The 23,895-nt window shown below is 45.4% G+C and overlaps 1 pseudogene; it reads left to right on the forward strand.

Moving 5' to 3' along the window:
- Positions 1 to 4,129: 4,129 nt before the first annotated feature.
- LOC133755084 (protein-L-isoaspartate O-methyltransferase domain-containing protein 1-like) lies at positions 4,130 to 23,126 on the forward strand (annotated as a pseudogene).
- The last annotated feature ends 769 nt before the right edge of the window (positions 23,127 to 23,895 follow it).

Genomic DNA, 23,895 nt, shown 5'->3' on the forward strand with positions numbered 1-23,895 from the left:
CTTCCTATCTGAGACTACAGTCAAATTATGCAGATTTCCAAAGTCTGGTGTTCCTGGTGTAGTCAATGGAATCATTACAATATAAGATGGAGGTGTCTTCTAACTTGATGTAGGCTTGTGGGGCAGCTTTGGTTTTTTTCCTTGATGGATATGCAGGGATGTGCCTATGTTACGTTCCTACTTATCTCAAAATCTTCAGTAAGTTCTTGTTAATTGTAAAACTTGCTCTGAGGTGTTTTGTGGGAAGTTAGAAAGTCAACTATAACAGTTTAGTTGGCTGGGAGAGCAATGCAACTTCCTATCTGAGACAGACTGTAGTCATCCTGAAAACCATCCAGGACAGTTTGAAGGCCAACTCTATACTCATGAGGGAAACTGTGGGCACTGAGGTGGCAATGTCTTAGGGTTCTGTGTCCCAACTCAGTGTTGTAAAGGAGAAAAGACAAGAATCAGAAAGATTCCTGGGAAACTCAGATCTAGCTGAGGTAACCATCAAGAGGGGCTAAATTCCAGCAATTATAGTGGACAATATTGACAAGTAATGGTTCAAAGATCATAAAAAATAAGAAAAGCTGTATTTTAGCAGATATGGGGTGCACAATAACTTATGAGTCATAATAGTTTAATGACTAGATGTGTTGACATGACTTCGGATATGTAAGTTTCTATCACTTGAACTAATGGTTCCATAAAACATAGACACTGTTAAGAATTCAATAAAAATGCTAATATGCATGTGCTTATTTCCAACCTGAAGTAATTTTTCCCATTTGTTCTCAAGCCTCATAGTGAGCATCAAGATAAAATTGCCTCAAATACATAAATATCAAACAAACTTGAATTTATTTGTTTTAAATTTTTATTTTCTTGAAAGGCACATACAGATACAGAGAAATAGTCGTTCATTTCTCCAAATGTCCACAATAACAAGTGCTAAGTCAGATAAATCATGAGAGAGGAATTCAATGAGTACCTCTCATGAAAGGAGCAAGGAGCCATTCACTTGAGTTATCATTTGCTGCATCCCAGAGTGTACAGCAGCACAAACCAGAAGTAGTCGGGATGTAAACCCAGGCATTCATGTATCAGATGAAGGAACACCAAATAGTGATTTAACATCTGTGCCAAACATCCACTCAATGGTGAGCAAATTGACATAAAAATATAAGGCCATCCTATAATAGCATACTGGGATGTTATAGAAGACCAGGCAAGATTAGCCAGAGCTGGCCCAGATCAGCAGCACTGTCCACCAGACCTCCAGTACAAAATTCACACCTAAAATAATTATTTTTAAATTTCATGGCACCAGGTGCTGTTATTTCAAGCAATTAGGATTGCCAGCTTTATCAAATAAAAAAGTGCAGAATGGTCTAATTGGATACATACAGTACATTGAAATACCATACATTTTGAATACCATAGTGAGCAAATTCCCAACATTATCATTTTAGTCTGATATACTGAATATACACTGGAGTAACATTAATAACTTTGAGAATTAATTTTCTTTCTTTCTTTTTTTTTGACAGGCAGAGTGGACAGTAAGAGAGAGAGAGAGAGAGGGAGAAAGGTCTTCCTTTACTGTTGGTTAACCCTCCAATGGCCGCTGTGGCCAGTGCACTGTGGCCAGTGCACTGTGGCTGGCGCACCATGCTGATCCAAAGCCAGAAGCCAGGTGCTTCTCCTGGTCTCTCATGCGGGTGCAGGGTCCAAGCACTTGGGCCATCCTCCACTGCACTCTCAGGCCACAGCAGAGAGCTGGACTGGAAGAGGGGCAACCGGGATAGAATCTGGCACCCTGACCGGGACTAGAACCCGGTGTGTGGGCACCATAGGTGGAGGATTAGCCTAGTGAGCCGTGGTGCCAGCCAATTTTCTTTTTTAAAGATTTATTTATATATTTGAAAGTCAGTGTTATACAGAGAGAAAAGGAGAAGCAGAGAGAGAGAGAGAGAGAGAGAGAGAGAGAGAGAGAGAGAGATATTCAGTGCATTGGTTCACTCCCCAATTGGCTGCAATGGCCGGAGCTGGGATGATTTGATGCCAGGAGCCAGGAGCTTCATCCAGGTATTCCCACACAGGTGCAGTGGCCCAAGGACTTGGGCCATTTTTTGCTTTCCTAGGCCATAGCAGAGAGCTGGATTGGAAGTAGAGCAGCTGAGACTTGAACTAGCACCAATGTGGGATGCTGGCACTGCAGGCACTGGCTTTATCTGCTACACCACAACACCAACCTTGAGAATTAATTTTTAAATTTGATTTTGTGGAAGCATATAATATCATTTTCATGTCATAATTGACTTTTTCAATCTTTAACATTATGCTACATATCTTGATCAACATCTTTTTTTCTTACAAAAAGAGCTTTATTATATGTTTTTATTCTTTGCTTCAATACTGCATATCATGATTTCACTTATTCTCACACTGGAAGAATGTTTACCAACATTTATTTACCAAAATTTATATATTTATTTGAAAGACAGAGTTACACAGAGAGAGGGGAGGAGAGAGAGAGAGAAAGAGTGAGAGAGAGAGAGAGAGAGAGATCTTCCGTCCACTGGTTCACTCCCCAGTTGGCCGCAACAGCTGGTGCTATGCTGATCCGAAGCCAGGATCCAGGAGCTTCTTTTGGGTCTCCCAGTTGGGTGCAGGGGTCCAAGGACTTGGACCATCTTCTACTGCTTTCCCACTCCATAGCAGAGAGCTGGTCTCAAACTGGCACCCATATGGGGTGCTGGCACTGCAGGCCAGGGCATTAACCCACTGTGCCACAGCGCTGGCCCCCAAAATTTATTTTTTTTCAAGTTTTAAACTTCATTTCAAATATAGTCATGACAAACATATAAATAATTATACACTTCAAATCAAAATTTATTTTGCCAGGGATTCCAAGGTAGCAGAATAGAGAAAGATCATACTACACTAGGCTAGAAGAAAATAATAAAAAAAAGGTGAAGAAAGTGCATTTTCAGGAGTGAGTTGGAGGGAAAACTGCAGTGAAGATTCTGTGGAAGGAGGAGAGATATTGTGGATCTGTATGGAAGGTGCAGATGTGCAGCAATGTGCACAGACACACCACATAACCCCAGAAGCCAAGAGCTGGAGAAAGTACCAGCTTTGGAGGGTGAGGTGTGATCAGACTGCAGCACCCTGTAACACTGGTGATATAGTCGGAATGAGAGCCTAGTAGACTACACTTTGAATCTGGCCTGGAGACCTGAGGGGAACAGGGTGCATGCTCACCCAGGAAAAAAGGGGGCATAATTCTTTCTACCCACCTGTCTCCCTCACACACACAACAGTGCCTAGAAACCAACTGAAAGAGGGTGGGTGCCATTTTGTACATAAGTACTTAGCAGCTATAGCAGCTCTTGTGCACTTGCCCAGAAACTAGCAAGGACAGATGCCATCTTGGCAGCTCCATGCAATGGGGGCAGATAAGGTGCCATGCTGACATTAGCAACAGTTGAAGAGACTCTTGTATGTGCCCAGTAACTGGTGGTAAGAAGGGGTGATTTTGAAATGATTAAGGCTGCAGCCAGTGTGTATTGTGCACATGTGGGATCCAGGGATTTTACCAGAGGGAAAAATCCATGTTTCCCACTGTCTTTGAGTCTGCTAGTTTGATGGGGGCTGGGCACCCATGTACAACTGTGAGGTGCCCCCAGCTTCTCAATGTATTGCTGGCACGAGGTTCAAACCGTCTATGCAGTATACTCACATGCAGCTGGCTCTGGGAACATCTCTGCCTCTCTGTGACTGGGGCCAGGCTAGTGGGGCAGAGTGGATCCTATGTACAACATGACTGTGATTGTGCCTTGTGGGATAACACTATGGGAACCCTGCGACTGAGAGAGTACAGAGTGTTGCTGGTTTTCTGGGTAATTACTGTTTATAGCTCCACACACTCTGAGCTCCCTAATTAGGGTGGGACATTGTAGCAGGATCTGTGCTCATCCTTTGTGCAATTCATATACCAGCATAGGTGAAAGTTACACCCACTGCGGCCTAACACTCAGGCATTGGACACCTTAGAAGAGCAGAGGGAAAGGTGTGATGATGCCAACATGGGTGGTCATTCCCTCCTTTCTGTTGACAATTAAGAAGACATACCATGTCCAAAATGGGTGTGACCCTGGATACTCACTCCATCCTGGAGCATAGACTAGAGCCCCCAGGACACACTCAGCTCAAGCATCTGGGTAGTCACTAAAAGAGCAGATGCTCCGCTAAGCCACAGAAGCATAGTTCAAAAATAATCCATCAGAGGAAAAATCCAATAAATGTATCCACAAATGCCTAAAAATAAATGCAGAAATTCAAGATAAAGAAAAAAGAAAGCAACATAATTCCACCAAAGGAATGCAAACACTTCAATATTAGACTTTGAAGATGAAGAGGTTGATGAAATACCTGAAATGTAATTCAAAAAATTAATCAAAGGATTAAGAAGCAATGAGAAGGCCGGTGCCATGGTTTAACAGGATAATCTTCCACCTTGCGGCACCAGCACACCGGGTTCTAGTCCCGGTCAGGGCGCTGGATTCTATCCCAGTTGCTCCTCTTCCAGGCCAGCTCTCTGTTATGGCCCGGGAAGACAGTGGAGGATGGCCCAAGTCCTTGGGCCCTGTACCCGCATGGGAGACCAGGATAAGCACCTGGCTCCTGGCTTTGGATCAGCGAGATGTGCCGGCCACAATGGCCATTGGAGGGTGAACCAACGGCAAAAAGGAAGACCTTTCTCTCTGTCTCTCTCTCTCACTGTCCACTCTGCCTGTTAAAAAAAAAGAAGCAATGAGAAAAAATTCAAAAATGAAAGAAATTCATAAATGACATGAAAGAAAACTTGTTCCATAAAGTTGAGATTTTTAGAGAAACCAAAATAAATTATTAGAAATGAAGAGTTAAATATGTCAAATAAAAAGGCAGTGGAAAGTCCTAACAACAGACTGGTTGAGGCGGAAGAAAGAATATCTGAGCTAGAACACAATCACTGGGAATTTTTCAGTAAGAACAACAAAAAAAGAAGAAATTAGAAAAATTTAAAACAGTGTTGGAGACTGTTGGGATACTATCAAAGGACCCAGCATATGGGTCTTAGGAGTTCCTGAAGGTGTGGAAAGAGAAAATGGATTAGAAAACATATTCAGTGAAATAATTACAGAAAACTTCCCTAATTTGGAAAAAAAAAGAGAAGTCAAAGTACACGAGGCACACAGAACTCCTTATAGCCATGACAAGAAAAGTCTTCATCACAACACATTACAATCAAATTTTCAACAATAAAACACAAAGAAAAGATTCTAAAATGAGAATAAAATACCAAATTGCTCTCACAGGGTCTACAACTCCACTCACATCTGAATTCTCATCAGAAACTCTGCAGGCTAGGAGAGAATGGAGAGACATAATACAAGTCTTTGAAAAAACAGTTAACCCCGCATACTGTACCATGTAAAGCTATCATTTATGAATTAAGGTGAAATAAAGAGCTTCCATAACAAACAGAAATTGAGTGTCACCACTCGCTTACCCTTACAAAAGTGCCTTAAGAATGTGCTACACACAGAAACACAGAAAGTTAGACTTCATTATGAAAGAATGTGAAGGCAGTAAAAGTACAAAAGAAATATAAAGCAAACAATATGAATATATATAGAAAAAAATGCCAGGGCCAAGCCATTACTTATTGATCATAACCTTGATGTAAATGGCCTGAACTCTCCAGTTAAAAGATACAGACTTGTTGAATGGATTGAAAATCGAGACCTGTCTATTTGCTGCCTACAAGAAACACACCTCAACAGCAAGGAGAAATGCAAATTGAAAGTGAAAGAATGGGAAAAGTTATTCCACACTAATGGAAAGCAAAAAAGGGGCTGGTGCCATGGCTCACTTGGTTAATCCTCTGCCTGTGGTGCTGGCATCCCATATGGGCACTGGGTTCTAGTCCTGGTTGCTCCTCTTCCAGTCCAGCTCTCTGCTGTGGCCCAAGGGGGCACTAGAGGATGGCCCAAGTGCTTGGGCCCCTGCACCCACTTGGGAGACCAAGAGAAGGCACCTGGCTCCTGGCTTCTTATTGGTGCAGTGCCAGTGGCCATTTGGAGAGTGAACCAATGGAAGGAAGACCTTTCTCTCTGTCTCTCTCTCTCACTGTCTATAACTCTACCTGTCAAATAAATTAACAACAACAACAAAAAAGAACAAGTGTAGTCATCCTAATATCAGACAACATAGACTTTAACCAAACTATTGTTAAAAGATTCAAAGAAGGGCACTATGTGGAGATTAAGTGATCAATTCAACATAAGATGATACAATAATAAATGTTTAAAATCCAATGCCAGGGCATCTGGTTATTTACAAGAAATATTAACAGATCTAATGGGAGACATAGATTCCAATACAATAGTAATGAGAGACATCAACACTGATTTTCCTCAATGGACAGATCAACTAGACAGAAAATCAACAAAGAAACAACAGAGCTAATTGATATTATGGATTAAGTAAACCTAAATGATATTGACAGAGCTTTTCATTCCACAGTTGTAAGACACATTATTTTCATCATTGTATGGAACATTCTATATTATAGAACATATGCTAGGCCATAAAGCAAGTCTTAGAAATCTTAAAAATCTGAATCATGCCATGCATCTTCTCTGACCATAATGGAATTAAACAGGAAATTAACAACTCAAGAATTTATAAAACATATGCAAACACATGGAGACTGAAGAACATGTGCCTGAATGAATAGTGGGTCATAGAAGAAATAGAAATAAAAAAAAAGTTCTGGAAATGAATGAAGATAACACAACACATCAAAACTTATAGAATACAGCCAAAGTAGTGTAAGAGGGAAGTTTATAACAATTGAATGCCTACATCAAAATTTTGGAAAGGTACCAAATAAACAAACTTTCAATATATCTAAGGTGTGGGGTTTCAAAAATGAATGAGACAGAACACAGACATTTTCACATACAGAGTGCTCCCCAGATTGCTCTGGCCAGCACTTTTTATTAGAGGATACCAGCAAGTCTAGAAGCTAGCAAGCACATAGGCACAGTTGGTGTACAACTTTAGGTGGAAAAGGAATCCAGTCTGGTGATCCATGACAGAGAACAGAGCAGTGGTGTAAATCTTCAAAGACAGGTCCATTCAAATACTTGGAAGTCTACAAATTCTGGAAAACATCCCAGGTACCAATTAATGTCCATTAGCCCCCTGCTGTCTCTGCTGCCACATTCCTTTGAGGGTAAGTGTGCCCATTCCCCAGCCTCTTTTGGTGGATATCAGAAACTGGCTATACCTCTAACTTCAGGGGAGTGTGCTCTCCTGAGAGACACTTAGGCAGCATCCTTTACTTCCCCCTTTTCTTTATTTTAAGCATAGATCTAGATTAGGTATGCATGAGATGATGCATGTATCAAACACAGGATGAGGACCATAATAACTGGTACCACAAAGTGCAGCAGCCAATGCAGCCAGAATCCCAATTGCCACCATTCAGGTTTAATATTTAAATGAGAAATTTCATTTTTGATGTTATCAATTTCCTTTTGAATTAAATTAGAATTATCTGTGATGTTGAAACAACATAATCCTGGAAATTATTGTCATCCAATTTGATGTTTAAGTGGTAAATAATCAATAGCAGCACAATTTTTTAATTTAATGAATTCATTTTTACATAGATACAACTTTAATAGAACAGTGGTTCTTTTCCCCTAACCCTCCATCCCCCTCCCATCCCACCTCCCATTCCCTCTCCCATCTCCTTCCTCATTATGGATCATTTTTAGTAGGACTTTATATACAGAGGACCAACTCTATGCTAATCATAGATTTCAACAACTTGCCCCCATGCCAACACACAACATGTAGGGTGCAGTTTAGGGAGAGAATTTGCAGTTGATTCTTATATTACAATTCAATAGGGACAGAGGTCCTACCTGGGGAGCAAGTGCACAGTGATTACTGTTTTTCCTTTAACAATTAACACTCTTTTTATGATGTCAGTGATCATCTGATGCCCTTGTCATGGGCTGCCAGGGCTATGGAAGCCTTTTGTGACCATAGACGCCATTGGTATTTGGACACAGCCATAAGCGAAGAGGATGTTCTCTTCTTCCTTCAGAGAACAGTGTCTCCTTTGATGACCTTTTCTTTCCTCTGAGGTCTCACAGAGATCTCCATGTAGGATTTTTTTTGTCAGAGTTTTGTCTTTCCATGCCTGAAATGCTCTTGCAGGCCTTTCAGCCTGACCAGGAAGCCTTGAGGGTTGATTCTGAGGTCAGAATGTTATTTACTGCAAAAGTCATTCTAGGAGTCTGCTGTGTGGACTGCTTCCCATGTTGGTCCTTCCTTCCTTTTTAATTCTATTTTTTTTTTAACCAGGTACTTGATGTTATTTATATTATCACTTTTAAACTTAGACTGGTCTATCTATTGAAGCATAATTTTGTAAAACACCTTCATGAATTTGAATTAACTCTAAATGCAGCGATGGCCTTAGCAGTTTTTTTTTTTAAATAGGCAAGCTCTTCTAGGAAGATGGGTGATAACAATTCCAAAAACAGGATAACAACACAGGGTTTCCTACAGGTATCTTTACTTCAGGAGTAACAGTTGTTAAACAGTAAGAGCCAACAGGGAGGGAAAAGCATAACATAATGATTAACAAGATCAAAGTAGAACTGTATGTAAGTTGAGCAAAAATAGTGGTAAATAAAGTCTCAGGAGTTTCTAGAATGTGTTTCTGTTGTGCAGAAGCAATCAGCAATCAATGACTTCATATCTCCCCAGGTGGTCAATTTGTCTTGGGGGACTTGCAATGAAGTGGCTTTGTTTTTGATTCTTTGAAAGAGGGTGAAACAGTGGCACTGATTTTTTGTCTTCTTTAGTTGTAAAGGAGGAATTGTATCCTGTAACTGCTGGTGCCAACTCATGGTGTCTGTAGGTCAGACACAGTGGGCTGGAATCCACACAGGACCTGTAAAGGCATAAAACAGAAACAAACCCTCTTCCCCATGTTTTGAGTGGTTTAGAGCCCTTTGAGTTAGGATGGGGGGGCTACTTATAAACTAACAGTCATGGTTCTTCATGAGCTGGATGGGAATGCTGTTGTGCTAGGGTTTTAGAATCAAGAGAGGTAGAATTGAATTTTGAAAAATAAGTTAAATGATTAAGTGTAAATAAAAGAATGGCCATTTTATGATTAATCTCCCCAGGGGTGTTTCCCCCTTTTCTTTTGTTTTTGAAGAAGAGTTTTAAGCATATGATGGGTGTGCTCAACAATGGCTTGACCTGCAGGATTATGGGATATCTTATAATATCTTATAATTGACAAAAATGATTGAATGCAGAAGAGGTATAGGTGGGCCCATTATCAGTCTTTAATTGAATAAGTAACAAATCTTACATTATGGATAATGCTTTACTTGTCAAGATAAAACTAATGTAAATGGTTTATACCATCATCCTTCCTCCAAATAGATTTTTATAAACAAATGTCTGGGCTTGATTTATTAAAAAAAATTGAACACAATGACATAGCAAGTAGATTCTCCTTTAAGTGGAATTGTCCAAATGTAACCTGAATGGGTATTAATAATAACATGTCAATAAGAGAAGGATTTTGATAAAGGACAGTTATGTCCATTTGTCAAAGCTCATTGGCATGATGGCTTGGTGTTGCTCTTATTGGCTCCATAAAGACCATGTGGCTATGCCTGGGCATGACAGATCCCCTGTCACACTGTTACCAGATCTGGTACCTGCTCCAATCACCACCATTTGCCAAGGCTAGAGGAATGCTTTCAGGAACATATCAGCTTTGTGAACTTGGAACTTTCTATACCATATGGATAGCAGTTGCTGCCCATGTCCTGGACCTCAGCACATGTCATTGTCATATTTTACATAAGATCACATCAGGGGAACCATCATCCTGACCTTGATTTGACATCTGCAGTCACAGCCCTGTTGGCCTGACAACTGCACCTGGGTGGGATGGGAGGAGAGGAGCAGCTGCTAATGAGCCCAGCTGGCTGGAAACTCCATTTCAACTACCACACCTTGGTTACCATGGGTTTGGCAAGCTGCTTTTTAGTAAATTATATATTTTTGGAAATGAACCAGTGTCAGTTGACAGACTTCCTGAAAAAAAAACAGCCAGGTGGGCTCAGCCAGCAAGCCCTTCTCTCCTTAGACTCAGAGGCTCAGTGGTGAGGGGTAGCCCTGATGAGTAGCCAGGGAAGATTGAAGGCAAGCCCTGGGAGGCCCTCTCAACCAGACTTTCCTTCACATTTGAATGTACAACCCATCCCACCTGTCAGAAGGCCTCCACCCTTAGGCCTTGCTTTCTGCTGTTATGCTGTCTCTCAGGCCTGCAGGTTCCTCTCCCACCGCACACTAAGAGCTGGAACAGGTGGCCTGGAGGGAAGGACAGACACCATGGGCCACTTGGGGTAGACACAGAAACATCAATATCTGCCATAGAAGGTGTCCCATCCTCTTCACTCACAGCTAATGTTAAGCCCATTTCCCTCCATATACATGGCTTGCTACAGTCCCTACTGCCACGACAGCATTTTGCTCCCTCCCATCCATGGAAGGGGCCAGGCAGAGACCTCATACTCCAAGTACAGGAAAAATAAATAGAGGAAATATATGTTTTGAACAATAAATATGGTATCTAGAATGTAACACTGCATGACATTTAAAAATGTTACAAAAGCGCTTTTATAGAATTATAATCAATATATATCATTTGGACACAGTAACACAATGGAAACCAGTAACTTTATTACTGCTATTGATTCTGAAACAGACAATAAAGATAGACTCATTTATTTGATGGGAGGAATGTCTCTGAAAGAGTGGAAATTGAAATGATACCATACACTGCCTTTAAGGGTGAATACACACGTAACTGAACAACAAGGAAGATTGTTTTTCACTAGGTTGATGTCTCAAATTAAAATGTCTAACTCATTAAAGTTAGAGCATCTTATCAACCCCATCACACCACACTCCTTGTCAACCTCCCAAATTCACCATCTCTGTATATTAGGAAAATGATTTTTTTTTGACAGGCAGAGTGGACAGTGAGAGAGAGACAAAGAGAAAGGTCTTCCTTTGCCGTTGGTTCACCCTCCAATGGCCGCTGCAGCCAGCACACTGCAGCCAGCGCACCACGCTGATCCGAAGCCAGGAGCCAGGTGCTTCTCCTGGTCTCCCATGGGGTACAGCCCCAAGGACTTGGGCCATCCTCCACTGCACTCCTGGGCCATAGCAGAGAGCTGGACTGGAAGAGGGGCAACCGGGACAGAATCTGGCGCCCCGACCGGGACTAGAACCCGGTGTGCCGGCGCCGCTAGGCGGAGGATTAGCCTGTTGAGCCATGGTACCGGCCAGGAAAATGAATTTTACCTAAAAATATGCACACTATAGGATAATCATTTTTATTTTCAATATTTATTTTGATCTTCTGCTTTGTTTCAGTTTGTCTGTTTTTGAATAATTTATTTTCCACCCATAATCAGATTTTTAGGCCCTATGCTTTTAATGTTAATTTTCCATGTAAAACCTTCAAATGTATTAAAATTGTATTGTTATTTTTCAATTCATTTTTGCCTTTTTAATTTTATTTTTGAATAAAGAACAAAGAGCTAACTTTGAACATTTTGCTATATTTTTTCATGTGTATCAAGAAGACTTGCATAAAATCTGTTTAGCTTATCTTGCTTAATAGCTGCTACTGTAATTCACAATACATGAGCAAAAATATCTGTTGTGATGTATTTTCTTGGTAACTAAGATGAAAGTGGAAGTCATTGAGATAATTTTGTTGGAATGTTGATTATAAAGGAGGAAGTTTTACCTGCAAAATCATTTTCTTTATCCCTTCCTAGAACACAGTGTGTTGGTCATATATGTAGCCATGAGATAAGAGTATGGAGACTATAAGCCACATGGTCATGATCATGTTAATGTTACACTCTCAGACTACTGTATTATCCCCAGATCATATAATTTGGGGAGCTTGTTAGAAAAATACAAATGATTTAGAAAAGCCCATGAGTTCAATTATCTATTATACTCAATCAGGTTTATTCTTAACTGAATGGAAACAATATTTTATTTAGTTATTTATTTATAATCATTATCAATCACCCTCCTTATCTCTTACCCAGGTTGTCCATTATGGTAATTTAGTCTCCCACAAATGATGCATGAAGCCCCTCTGGTATTAGGGAAAAGACTTCCCAGTGTCTGTCCCCCTCAGCTTCAACACAATCCTAGCATTACTTCAGGAGCATAACTGTGAAAGATTTACCAAATCATATAGATATGTTGTACACTATAATATTTTTAGAGTCTAAAACGATGCTTGTTGTTCCTCTTTTCTATTAAAATAGACAGCTGGGGAAGCAGGACACACAGCAGACTCATAGAATGGCAAATGCCCAAAACAGCACTCCTGCCTCAGAATCAACCCTTGGGACATTCAGATCTGGCTAAAAGGTCCATGAGAGTCTCATAGGCATGGAAAGCCATGACACCATAGCAAAAAACAATCTAAATGAAAGACCCTGGTGAACAAGACCCCAGCAGAAGGAACAGGCCATCAAGGAGAGAGGCGCCTTTCTCTGAAGGGAGGAAGGAACCTCCACTGTGACACGGCCTTGACTAAACAAGTTCAGAGTCAGTGAACTCAAGGGACTTCCATAGCCTAGACAGCTCATAGCAAGAGTCTCGGGTGATTGCTGACATCACAAATAAGAGTGCCAATTGTTAAATCAACAATGGGAGTCACTGGGTACATGCTCCCCACGTAGGATCTCTGTCCTTAATGTGTTTTACTATGAAACTTTAAAACACTACTAATCGAACAATACCCTATACCTTGTGCGGTTGTGTGAATGCAGCCTGTTGAAATCCTTGCTTAGTATATATACTAAGTTGATCTTCAGTATATGAAGGTAATTGAAAATGAAACTCGATAAAGGGTGGGATGGGAGAGGGAGAGGGGAGGGCCACGGGAGGGAGGGAGGTTGGGGGGGAAGCCGCAACAATACAAAAGTTGCACTTTGTAAATCCACATTTATGAAATAAAAAATTTTAAAAAAGAGACAGCTGATTATAATTAATTTAATCAAAACAGCAGTATTATTTTTACTTCAATATGACTTCATTATTGTAGTTTTTTCCTACAATAAGCAAATGTGTAGAGAAAGCAATTTTCAAGACATTTCTTAAAATTTTCCCTTTAAATTAATAAATAGATGGCAGTCAGAAAGCTAGAGAAATTAAGAAAAGGTATTATAATTTAAATAAATACCTATTGGGGACATACTAATACTTGCCTGTTAATTATACACATTCAATTCTTGCTAGTAATGCCTGGCTCATTTTGTTATCACTTATTTTTATCCACAAAATAATTGTAATCATAGCACATCAGGTTAATCTGACACTTAGAGTGTACACAGCAATCCACCTTCCTGATAATTCACTTGTGAGGAAGCAGATAGTGGCTCAACTAGATGGGTTCCTCCCACAGACACAGGAGACCTGGATTGAGTTTCTGCCTCCTGGCTTTGGCCTGGCCAAGCTGAAGCTATTTAGGGCACTTGGGAATGGAAGTAAACAGAAGATTCATTCTCTTCTCTCTCTGTCCCCCTCTCTCCCTCTCTCCCTCTCTCTCCCTCTCCCTCTCTCCCCCTCTCTTCCTCTCTCCCTCTCCCCCTCTCCTTCTCTCCCTCCCTCCATCTCTACAATTCTACCATTTCAAAAAATAAATAAATAAATGAATATTTTTTTTGACAGGCAGAGTTAGACAGTGAGAGAGAGAGACAGAGAGAAAGGTCTTCCTTCTGTTGGTTCACCCCCAAATGGCTGCTATGGCCAGCATACTGCAGCGATCCGAAGCCAGGAGTCAGGTGCTTCCTCCTGGTCTCCCATGCAGGTGCAGGTCCCAAGCACTTGGGTCATACTCCACTGCCTTCCTGGGCCGCAGCAGAGAGCTAGACTGGAAGAGGAGCAACCGGGACAGAATCCAGCCCCCAACCAGGACTAGAACCCAGGGTCTGGCACTGCAGGCAGAGTATTAGCCTAGTGAGCCATGGCACTGGCATGAATACTTTTTTGAAAAGATTTATTTTATTTGAAATGCAGAGGCAAGAAAGAGAGGTCTTCCATCTGATGGTTCATTCCCCAAATGGCTGCAGCTGCTGCAGCTGCGCCAATCCAAAGCCAGGAGTCAGGAGCTTCTTCCATGTCTCCTGCACTAGTGCAGGGGCCCAAGCACTTGAGCAATCTTTGACTGCTTTCCCAGGCCACAGCCGACAGCTGGATCAGAAGTGGACCAGCCAGGACATGAACTGGAGCCCATATGGGAAGCCAGCACTGCAGGCAGCAGCTTTATCTGCTATGCCAAATGCCAGCCCCAGTGAACACAATTTTAAAATAATACATTTTTAAAAGTTGGCGGTATTGTGGCAGCAGCTGGCTTCCAGGAAGCTCACCAATTATTAAGAGCCTGGCCCTGCACATTGCTACAGTGAGCTGGGCTGAACCGCTGTGCCACAGGTCCTTTTAGAATAAATCATGGGATTGAGCTTCATTCAGATGTAGTAGAATACGCCAAGGAAAAACTGGAGAGCTTTGTCAAAAATAATAGCTTTGATAAATTTGAGTTCTGTGAACCTGCATTTGTAGTTGGTAACTACCTCTAGAAATGTCTTACAGTTATCAGTATGATCGAATTTATTGTGGTGCTAGGGTCCAAAAAGGCCATGAAAACTATGTGAAAATTTTACTGAATGTGGGAGGCACACTAGTCATGCCTATAGAAGATCAGTTAACACAGATTATGTGACCGGGACAAAACACTTGGGAAAGTAAAAATATCCTTGCTGTTTCATTTGCTCCACTTGTGCAGCCAAGTAAGAATGGTTATGGCAAGCCTGCTTCTGTGGGACTCCCCCCTGTGCTGTGAAGGACCCTTATGGGGGAGAGGGACAAGAAATTAGGCCTGGGCAAATATCAGGGGCTTCTTAAGAGGTTAGATGTTCCCCAGAGTCTAGCGGGCAGGACCTTCTCTGGGAAGGAAAAGTCAATCCCCTTCAGAGAACCTCTAGGCACGCCCAGAGCAGAAATGCCCCTCCCCTCCAGGAAACCTCTGGGCGCGCCCAGAGCAGAGCTGCCCCTCCCTTCGGAGGGTCTCTAGGCGCACACTTATGATGTCACTGCGACCGGCCAATCCTGTAACACCTCAGCACTCTCGCCTAGCACTCTCCCTCAGCATTCTCCGGTATGCTAATTGTCCCTCCGAACCAACCAATCCCGTGCCACCTCTGCATTTTATACCAGCACTCTCCACCAGCATTCTTCGCCAGCATTCTCCCATATGCTAACGGTCCCTCTGAACTGACCAATCCTATGCATGCGTTAAAAATATGCTAATTCATTGCCTATATAACCTGTGTGAAACTACCGCTCAGGGCTCCTCACTGCCTGAGGTGGGGGCCCGTTTGCGCAAACATACAATAAATACCTCATGCTTTTTGCATCAACTGGTTTGGAGTCTGGATTTTTGGGCGTCCTCTCGAGCAAGTGGGCATCTCTACTACTGAGAGGTCCAACATTTGGCGCCCAACGTGGGGCTTGAGGTCGCCCTCAGACCCATTCTCTGCAGGACCAGTTGGAGGTATAATTAAGTGTTCTCTGTTTATTGTTCTTCGTCTTCAGTATTCTGACTGGCCAGTACCTGACCTGACTCTGTGAGACCAGTGGGGGAGGCAGGCGTGCCCAGCAACCCCTGGTCCGTTCCCCGGAGGACGCTCCGGTCTGTGAGACCAGTAGGGGAAACCCTCGGTCTGTTCCCCCGGGTCACGCTCCCGGGGTGGTCTGGAGGTGGGTCGGAGACCAAGTCTCCCTCCTTCCCGGGGAGGGCTGGTCAGGCAGCCGCTCCCAAAAATAGCGCAATAGCGTTCGATTTGTCCTAGCCATGTGGTTTGTCTTGCTTACTGTGTATGTCTGTGCATTGGCTGTTCTTTTTGTTTGGGCTAAAATCCTTACACGCATGGGTCAACAAATAACCACCCCTTTAAGTCTCACTCTAGATCACTGGAAGGACGTTCGAGAACGCGCGCGCCACCTCTCAGTGGAGGTTAACAGGAAACAATGGGCAAAATTCTGTTCCTCAGAGTGGCCGGCCTTCGAGGTCGGCTGGCCAAGGAACGGCACTTTTAACCTCGATATTATTTTACAGATTAAAGAGCGAATCTTTCAGCCAGGATCCGATGGACACCCTGATCAGGTGCCCTACATTACCACGTGGGAGGATCTTTCACGTAACCCCCCTCCCTGGATAGAACCCTTCTCCTTCCCGACGGAGCCCATACGGACCCCGATACCCCCTCCTCCTATCCCGGTTGTGCCAACCTCCTCCCTATACCCTCTGAAGGAGATTCGAGATCCAAAACCTGACAAGCCACTGGTTCTTCCGGCTGATCAGGACTTTCTGCTCTTTGACTCTCCCCCACCCTATCTTCCCAGCCAGCCTGCTCCCCCGCAGGAACCCCCACAACAACCAGAGCGGGATGTGCAACCTTCTGCACCATCCCCTGATTCCACGAGGGCAGGGGAAGAAGTCTCAGCGCCTTCCCCACCCTCCAGCCGCCTGCGCCTCCGTCGGGGGCAGGCAGGGGGCTCGGGAAGCGTCTGGACTTCGCAGGCTTTTCCTCTTCGCTCGGTGGCTGGCCAGATGCAGTACTGGCCATTTTCTGCTTCCGATCTTTACAATTGGAAAACCCATAACCCCTCTTTCTCTCAAGACCCCCAGGCTCTGACTGGGCTGATCGAGTCAATTTTATTGACTCATCAGCCCACCTGGGATGATTGTCAGCAGATTCTGCAGACCCTCCTCACTACTGAGGAAAAGCAGCGCGTCTACCTTGAGGCACGGAAAAACGTCCCTGGAGCAGATGGCCGACCGACCCTACTGCCAAACGAAATCGAGGAGGCGTTTCCCTCAACCCGTCCTGATTGGGACTACACCACCGTTGCTGGTAGGGAGCGACTTCGTCTTTACCACCAGATTCTCCTTGCGGGTCTCAGAGGGGCTGGAAAGCACCCCACCAATTTGGCCAAGGTACGTGCAGTAGTGCAGGGGGCTGAGGAAACGCCGGCAGGCTTCCTAGAAAGATTAATGGAAGCCTACCGTATGTACACCCCGTTTGACCCCCTGGCAGAGGACCGGCAGGGAGATGTAATCATGTCCTTTATAGGACAGTCAGCGCCGGACATCCGCAATAAATTGCAGCGGCTAGAGGGGCTTCAGGGATATACTATACAAGATTTAATGAAGGAGGCAGAAAAGATTTACAACAAAAGGGAGACCCGAGAGGAGAAGGAGGAAAGGATCCGCAAGGAGCAGGAGGAAAGGGAAGACAAAAGAGACAAAAGATGTAATCGAGAGCTTAGTAAAATTTTGGCCACCGTAGTGCAGGATATAGAAAGGAGTAGACCAGGACAGAATAGGGACTTGGGAGACAAACGAAAGCCTCGGGTGGAAAGAGATCAATGTGCCTATTGTAAAGAAAGAGGACACTGGGTCAAAGACTGCCCGAAGAAAACACAGGGACCAAAGAAGAGACCAGTTCCAATCCTGTCCCTGGAAGAAGACGACTAGGTGAGTCAGGGCCAGGAGCCCCCCCCTGAGCCCAGGATAACCCTTGAAGTGGGGGGCAGACCGGTAACCTTCCTGATTGACACGGGAGCCCAGCACTCGGTACTGACTTCAGAAAAAGGGCCTTTAAGCTCCAAGACTTCCTGGGTTCAGGGGGCAACTGGAGGGAAGTTATGTCACTGGACAACCAATCGAGAGGTCCAGTTAAGTACAGGACTTGTGACACACTCGTTCTTACTAGTGCCAGACTGCCCCTACCCCCTCCTGGGCAGGGACCTACTCTCGAAGGTAGGAGCCCAAATTCACTTCCATGAGAAAGGAGCTACCATCACAGACTCAGGAGGGCGGCCCCTCCAGGTATTAACACTACGCTTGGAGGACGAACACCGATTATTCGAGAGGCCCTCGTCCACCATGGCTCCCCTGGACACCAAGTGGCTCACAGATTTTCCTCAGGCCTGGGCAGAGACTGCGGGAATAGGGTTGGCCGTCAACCGGCCTCCCTTGATCATAGATCTGAAGCCCACGGCCATTCCCGTGTCAGTTCGTCAATATCCGATGGGCAAGGAAGCTAAGGAAGGTATCCGGCCACATATCCAGAGACTGTTACACCTAGGCATTTTAAAACCTTGTCGTTCACCTTGGAACACCCCCCTACTACCAGTAAAGAAGCCTGGTACGGGTGACTACCGCCCGGTACAGGACTTGCGGGAGGTTAACAGGAGAACGGAGGATATGCATCCCACAGTGCCCAACCCCTACAATCTGCTAAGTACCTTGCCTCCGACCCACGTATGGTACACTGTGTTAGATCTAAAAGATGCATTCTTTTGTTTAAGACTGAGCCCTCAGAGCCAATCCATCTTTGCTTTTGAGTGGAAAGACCCAGAGACCGGGTTTTCAGGACAACTCACCTGGACAAGGTTGCCCCAAGGATTTAAAAACTCGCCTACCTTGTTTGATGAAGCTCTGCACCTAGATTTGGCCGACTTCCGAGTCAACCATCCAGACCTGGTCCTCCTGCAATATGTGGACGACCTCCTCCTTGCCGCTGAAACTGAGCAGGACTGCCTAAAAGGTACCGGGGCCCTGCTACAGAGACTGGGGGAATTGGGCTATCGAGCCTCCGCGAAAAAGGCCCAAATATGTCAGAAACAGGTGGCCTACCTAGGCTACCTCCTAGAAGGAGGGCAACGGTGGCTGACAGAGAGCCGAAAAAGGGCGGTTGCTCTAATTCCACCCCCCACGGATGCCAGAAAGATGCGGGAATTCCTCGGGAGTGCGGGATTCTGCCGCCTTTGGATTCCTGGGTTTGCGGAGCTGGCAGCCCCATTGTACCCCCTCACGAAGTCCAATGCTCCCTTTCAATGGAGAGAAGAGCAACAGCGGGCGTTTGACAACATAAAAAAGGCCCTATTGTCAGCCCCAGCCCTGAGCCTCCCTGATATGACCAAGCCCTTCACATTATACGTGGATGAGAACAAGGGAGTGGCGAAGGGAGTGCTAACACAAATGCTTGGACCCTGGAAAAAGCCGGTGGCATACTTTTCAAAAAAACTAGACAATGTAGCGGCCGGCTGGCCTCCGTGCCTCCGCATGATAGCGGCCGTGGCAGTTCTGGTAAAAGACTCGGATAAATTGACTCTAGGCCAACCTCTCACCGTAGTGGCACCTCATGCTGTGGAGACAGTTATCCGACAGCCACCAGATCGGTGGCTCTCAAATGCTCGGATAACTCATTACCAGACTATGTTATTAAACTCAGAGCGGGTCCGGTTTGGGACTGCCACCTCTTTAAACCTGGCCACCCTGCTCCCGGAACTGGGGCCCCAGGCCCAGGTAATCCATAACTGTCACCAAATCCTGGCTGAGGCCCACGGCACCCGAAAAGACCTAACCGACCAGCCTCTGCCGGATGCCGAAATGACCTGGTTCACGGATGGGAGCAGCTTTCTACAGAACGGTGAGCGGAGGGCTGGGGCAGCGGTGGTGGATGGAAAAACTGTTATCTGGTCAAGTGCCTTAAAGCCTGGAACTTCTGCTCAAAAAGCCGAGCTCATAGCCTTAACTCAAGCTTTAAAACTGGCACAAGACAAAAAGGTCAACATTTACACAGATAGTCGGTATGCATTCGCCACTGCCCATGTACATGGGGAGATATACCGGCTAAGGGGCCTCTTAACCTCGGCAGGCAAGGACATTAAAAATAAGCAGGAAATCCTAGATCTTCTACAGGCCCTGTTCCTGCCCAAAAGGTTGAGTATAATCCATTGCCCCGGGCACCAACGAGGAGACGACCCCGTAGCAAGGGGAAACAGGATGGCAGACGAGGCCGCTAGGGCGGCAACCCTGAGCCAACAGGTGCTCCCGTTAAAGACAACTGAGCCCACCCAAGTATCGAGGGAACCACCTTTCCTCTATTCGGACCAAGACTTAGATACGATCCAGCGGCTTGGTGCAGAGTATGATGAACAAATAAGGGTTTGGAGACTCGGAAAAAAAATAGTCCTGCCACACCAATTGGCTAAAGAAATAATTACCAGCCTCCATCAATGGACTCATTTGGGACACAAAAAACTAAAAGCAGCCTTACAGGAAGATAGGCAGTCTTGTTACATCCCCGGACTTGACTCTTTAGTCCAGCAGGTGACTGAATCCTGTGTTCCGTGTGCCAAGGTAAATGCCAGACACCTCAAGCTCCCGGAGGGAGCTAGGGTAAGAGGAGACCGACCAGGAATCAACTGGGAGGTCGATTTCACTGAGATAAGGCCGGGCAGTTATGGGAATAAGTATCTTCTAGTTTTTGTAGACACCTTCTCCGGATGGACTGAGGCATTCCCCACAAAACGGGAAACCGCCCAGGTGGTCGTCAAGAAGATCATAGAGGAGATCTTCCCCCGGTTCGGCTTGCCTAAGGTAATCGGGTCCAACAATGGCCCAGCGTTTGTCTCCCAGGTAAGTCAGTTGGTGGCCAAAACATTAGGCATAAATTGGAAATTACACTGTGCCTATAGACCCCAAAGTTCAGGACAGGTAGAAAGGATGAACAGAACAATTAAAGAGACCCTGACCAAATTAGCGTTGGAGACTGGCGTTAAAGACTGGGTCCAACTCCTCCCTATGGTGTTGTTCCGGGTCCGAAACACGCCCTCTCATTGCGGGCTGACACCATACGAAATCCTTTATGGAGGGCCCCCACCAGTAGCAGGCTTGCTTGACCTTGCCAGTGACTCCGTTGCCGATGCCCCTAAGTTACAGGCCCGGTTGAGAGCGCTCCAGATCATCCAGAACCAGGTCTGGAAACCTCTTGCAGCAGCCTACCAACCCAAGACGACAACTATCCCACATCCTTTCCAAATCGGTGATGCCGTGTATGTCCGAAAACACCAATCTAAGACTCTAGAGCCCCGGTGGAAAGGCCCTTTCACTGTGCTGTTGACAACTCCCACCGCTCTCAAGGTCGACGGAATCGCTGCTTGGGTCCATGCCTCACACGTGAAGCGAGCACCACCTCCCCAGGGCCCCGAGGATCCGGATAGACCAGCCAAATGGAAGCTCCAGCGCACTCAGAACCCACTCAAGCTAAGACTTTCAAAAACTGTTTAATATTTGTGATGTTCCTGGCCTTTCCCCATTGTTTTTCCAATCCCCATGCTCCACAATTGTTAACGTGGGAAGTAATTTCCCCCACAGGACGGGTGGCCTGGTCTGCTAGTGGGTTACATACCCCCGGGGCATGGTGGCCCACCTTATACCCGGACGTATGTCAACTGGTTACTGGGTTAGATACCTGGGATGTACCTGACCAGGATAATTTGACAAAAATCCCTGAAAATAGTCTTAACTATTGGGGCGTGTATGGCTCCCAGTCCCCAGTCAGTGGGACCCAACCCAGTCCAGCAAGAACAGAGTTCCCTCCCTCCAGTGAGGCAGGCTCTCCCCAGGCCACCCCTCTTGCCAGCCACCCTCTCGCCTAGCTTGGCAAGTTTAACTCCAAACGCTTCAAGCCCCCGTACAACCGGACAGCGGCTGTTTAACCTTTTGACAGGGGCCTTTCTGGCCCTCAACCAGACCAATCTGGAGCTGACCGAGTCCTGTTGGCTATGCCTAGCCCCAGGTCCACCTTATTACGAGGGCCTCGCGGTCCCCAGGACCTGGAATGGCACTACAAAGGCAAATAATTGCCTCTTGCCCCTTTGGGCGCGTCTCACTCTTACAGAGGTGTCGGGACAAGGTACTTGTGTAAAAAATCCTCCCTTGTCCCACCGACACTTGTGCAATGTCACCCACAATGTTACTATACGAGACGGCTCATGTATTCTTAACAGGTTGCTCCAGTTTATCCGTGAGAGGTTTTTCCTTATCCAAACCCGGGTGCTGACTCAACAGTACCAGTGTCAAGCTTCAAAGACCTCCGAGGTCCAATAGATTTTAGGATTAAAATCTGTGCAAAAAGAAAAGGAGGGAATGAAGGACCCTTATGGGGGAGAGGGACAAGAAATTAGGCCTGGGCAAATATCAGGGGCTTCTTAAGAGGTTAGATGTTCCCCAGAGTCTAGCGGGCAGGACCTTCTCTGGGAAGGAAAAGTCAATCCCCTTCAGAGAACCTCTAGGCACGCCCAGAGCAGAAATGCCCCTCCCCTCCAGGAAACCTCTGGGCGCGCCCAGAGCAGAGCTGCCCCTCCCTTCGGAGGGTCTCTAGGCGCACACTTATGATGTCACTGCGACCGGCCAATCCTGTAACACCTCAGCACTCTCGCCTAGCACTCTCCCTCAGCATTCTCCGGTATGCTAATTGTCCCTCCGAACCAACCAATCCCGTGCCACCTCTGCATTTTATACCAGCACTCTCCACCAGCATTCTTCGCCAGCATTCTCCCATATGCTAACGGTCCCTCTGAACTGACCAATCCTATGCATGCGTTAAAAATATGCTAATTCGTTGCCTATATAACCTGTGTGAAACTACCGCTCAGGGCTCCTCACTGCCTGAGGTGGGGGCCCATTTGCGCAAATGTACAATAAATACCTCATGCTTTTTGCATCAACTGGTTTGGAGTCTGGATTTTTGGGCGTCCTCTCGAGCAAGTGGGCATCTCTACTACTGAGAGGTCCAACAGCTGTCAGGAACCTGCAGGACTTGGCTTGTATTTATATTCACAGCCCACTTAGAAATTTCATAAACAATGAAATGCAGGCCAAAAGGTTCCACCCAAAAGGAAAAGAAAGAGAGTGAAACAGAATTAACAGGCACGTCCTTGTAGGTAATCAGCTTATGCCTCAGCCTCTTAGTGAGGAGGATGAGAAAATGGAAGATCCCAAAGAAGAGGAGAAAGATCACAGTGAAGCTATGAAGCCAGAAGAGCTGCCTCAGAATTCATGGAGAAAGAAAATCATCAGCTGCCCTCCCTGAGTCTTTAAAAGCTTAATTGGCTGGCACCGCGGCTCAGTAGGCTAATCCTCTGCCTGCAGTGCCGGCACACCCGGTTCTAGTCGGGGCACAGGATTCTGTCCCGGTTGCTCCTCTTTCAGTCCAGCTGTGGCCCAGGAGTGCAGTGGAGGATGGCCCAAGTGTTAAGGAGACCAGGAGGAAGCACCTGGCTCCTGGTTTCGGATTGCTACAGCCCGCCAGCCGTGGCAACCATTTAGGGAGTGAACCAATGGAAGGAAGACTTTTCTCTCTGTCTCTCTCACTGTCTATAACTCTACCTGTCAAATAAATTTTAAAATATTTCTTAAAAAGAAAAAAAAAGGGCCGGCACCATGGCTCACAAGGCTAATCTTCCCCCTGTGGCACCGGCACCCCAGATTCTAGTCCTGGTTGGGGTACCAGACTCTGTCCCGGTTGCTCCTCTTCTAGTCCAGCTCTCTGCTGTGGCCTGGGAGTGCAGTGGAGGATGGCCCAAGTGCTTGGGCCCTGCACCCGCATGGGAGACCAGGAGAAGCACCTGGCTCCTGGCTTCGGATCAGTGCAGTGCTTTGAACTACAGCAGCCATTGGGGGGTGAACCAATGGAAAAGGAAGACCTTTCTCTCTATCTCTCTCTCTCACTGTCCACTCTGCCTGTCAAAAAAAAAAAAAAGCTTGATTGACATGTTTTACAGACAAAAAACAGATTGAGAATAAAAAATGCCTACTGATAATTCCTGTAGACTTGAGCATGCAGCATTTGTTAGGAGTTA

Source organism: Lepus europaeus, unplaced genomic scaffold, assembly GCF_033115175.1.
Source record: "Lepus europaeus isolate LE1 unplaced genomic scaffold, mLepTim1.pri SCAFFOLD_3_1, whole genome shotgun sequence".
NCBI classification, from domain to species: Eukaryota; Metazoa; Chordata; class Mammalia; order Lagomorpha; family Leporidae; genus Lepus; species Lepus europaeus.